Below are 2,813 nucleotides of genomic sequence, written 5' to 3'. Positions count from 1 at the left end.
ATTTGCAGCTGCTACAGTGCCTCACTTATTGGTGTGAGGAAAATGAATTAACCCACACAGCATTAGCGTGTTACATGGCATAAAGTGCAAAGTAAGTGTTCAATAAATGTCACAGTATGTGACTTAGAGAATGAAGTCTCGTCCTTTTGTTAGCTTCCAGTGAGAACATATGCAGGCGGAGAGAGACGTACATGCTCAGCATCAGATCGGCATTACACATGAATAGACCACAGACTAAACATATGCAGTTGAAATGAGCAGAGACAGTTACAACTATTCAGGGAAGATTTTTTGGAGAGAGTGAGTTTTTAGTTATATTTTGAAGACATTAAAGAATGTTCATTAATGGAGAAGAGGGGATGCAATGCCAAGTGCTTAGGTAGTTTTCTAAAAAAAGTTGAGAACAGTATTGATGTTTAGCAAGAGGATCACCATCTACCCTAAGTTCTGTGCGGCCTCATTATAAATTATCCTAATCATCAAATGTCACAAATATGGACTTATCAATGGTAAGTAAAGTACTTTGTCCAGCGTGGCCATACATCTTTAGATTAGCAAAATTGTACTCATGGAAATATAAGTGTACACTTATCATCTGGAGACAATCTGGCATGGAGGCTCCTTAGCGTTTGGGAACTCAGCTTTGTTTGCAATGTGCAGTTACTTCATATGCGCCTTTGTGGTTGAGCTGTCTATGTTTTAATGGAGAGTATATTTCCTTCTCTATGGTTTACTGTTGCATTTTATTGAGGATAATTTGGTGTGAATGGAGCTAGCTGGAAATTTTCAGGAGACTAAGAAAGAAAACTATAAAATTTGGAAAATTCTGTATTACTGGAATTTTCAATAGCATTGACTACTCAACGTAATGCAGAAGGAAACAATATACTAGAGATTTCTGTAATGAGATTTGACAATTCTCTAATTTTGAAGAAAGTTAAAAACTCTGGATTTGCTTAACACTTTTCTGTATTTTTCTCCCCCAAAATTGAGTTTGGTAAGGTAATTGCCTAAATTTAAGTTTTTTCTCATGGCTTTCATTCGACACACACATGCATTATTTACCATTCTATTCATACATTCTAATTTGCTCCTATTTGGGGAAGAAATAATTAATATTTTCCCTATTTTTTTCCCCTACAGCCCATTTTGCTTGCAGTGAGCGATTCTTTGAGGGTATTGGGAAGGCAGCCTCTCAGTGGAAAGTATCGTTCTTGCCAGAGTGGTAGAAATTTAAGCTTAATTGGAGGAGGTATGAGCTTGCCCACGCCCTTCTTTCTTGCCTCTTTTCCTAATTACTTCCCCGGGTTTGATAAGCTCATGCTCCAAGAATCATTGTTTCTTAAGAAGACAAAGAACTCTTGGGAACCCCCACTTCTTCTTCCCTGAGCTTCTGCCCAAAGAACTCTTGGGAACCCCCACTTCTTCCTCCCTGAGCTTCTGCCCTCCACAGGTTCACTGTGAGACCCTGTTGCCGGCCGCACAGTGCATGGTTGAAGGCAAGGCTTCTAAACCGGACTGCCTGCCCGCATTCTGCCCTTGGCTCCAACACTCACCCACTTTCTTACCTTAGGTCTGTATCTACTTCACTGAGTTGATGTGAGGATCAAATGCGTTATACGCCTAAAACACTTAGCATATGTGTGGTACAGAGTAAATGCTGAAATTATTATTATTATTATTATTATTATTATTATTATTATTGTTCACGTTATCTACTAACTGCTTTGATCTCGTCCTCTTGGCTGTTCTTCATAGTGAAGGCGCTTTTGCTTGTAGATAAGACTGGACTCTAATCTTTAAATTCAACACTGACCTGAAAGTAAACAGGCTCAGCCAAATAGTTAATATTTGTTGCATGTTTCATGGTATTTCAAACCCTTTCAAATAAAGTCAGCTGTTAACATTTGTAGTGTCTATGGCCACGCTACCCTGAACAAGCCCGATCCCTTCTGATCTCAGAAGCTAAGCAGGGTCGGGCCTGGTTAGTGCTTGGATGGGAGACCACCTAGGAAGACCAGGTGTTGTAGGCGTAAAAAATAAGGAATTGTAAGCTGACAAGGTCCTTGCAATCTGTGAGGTCAACCAAGGGTTGCCTCGCCTAAAAAAAAAAAATTGGTAGAAACATCATAATATTGAGTAATAATATGGAAAGAGGTAAAAGGGTGTGTGAGGCAATTGCAGGAGAGACCTTTGGAGGATCAATGGAGAAGGGAAACACACTTTTAGGCAAAAAAACACAAGAGGTTTAGCTCCTTTCTCCTTGGCACTGATGGCATCAGAAGAGTCTCTGGATGTATTAAGTTCATGCCTCAGGTGTAGAGCTGGCTGGGCTGAACCTGACACCACCAGTGTGCAGTTTCCCAGAAAGTGGAAAGTTGAGTGATCGTAGACCAAATAACCAAAGGAAGGACTGGTGCTGAGAATAGAGCAGAGATGGGCTCTGGGGGCCCAGGCGAGGAGGCCTCCTGCTGCATTCAGGACTTAGCAGCTGCACAGGAATCTAAGGAAGGCTGAAGAGCCAGGTGCATAGGCCAGGGCATGCCAAAGCTGCAACCTTTAACAATACGAAATACCAATGCAGTTGGGTCAAATGGGTTTATAATTTAAGAATCAGTGTTTACCTATAGTTTGCTCACTGATTTGTAGTTGTATAATTTCTCTTTTTTAAGTTCTTAATGTAACATAACTTTATGTTGAGGTACTTATCCTGGTTTCGAGATATTCTCATGAATAATGAGGAAGGCAGGACAATGCCAGGAGCGGGCCAGCACAGGAAATATTTCACTAAGCTAATATCTGGAGAAACTTGT

At 40.6% G+C, this 2,813-nt stretch overlaps 1 pseudogene; it reads left to right on the top strand.

Moving 5' to 3' along the window:
• Window positions 1–1,914: 1,914 nt before the first annotated feature.
• LOC120585665 (uncharacterized) lies at window positions 1,915–2,033 on the top strand (annotated as a pseudogene).
• Window positions 2,034–2,813: the final 780 nt, after the last annotated feature.

The sequence above is a fragment of the Pteropus medius genome, unplaced genomic scaffold (assembly GCF_902729225.1).
Source record: "Pteropus medius unplaced genomic scaffold, Ma_sr-lr_union100, whole genome shotgun sequence".
Lineage (NCBI taxonomy): Eukaryota > Metazoa > Chordata > Mammalia > Chiroptera > Pteropodidae > Pteropus > Pteropus medius.
The sequence above is the reverse complement of the archived record's forward strand: the minus strand, read 5'-3'. Positions and strand labels throughout refer to the sequence as shown.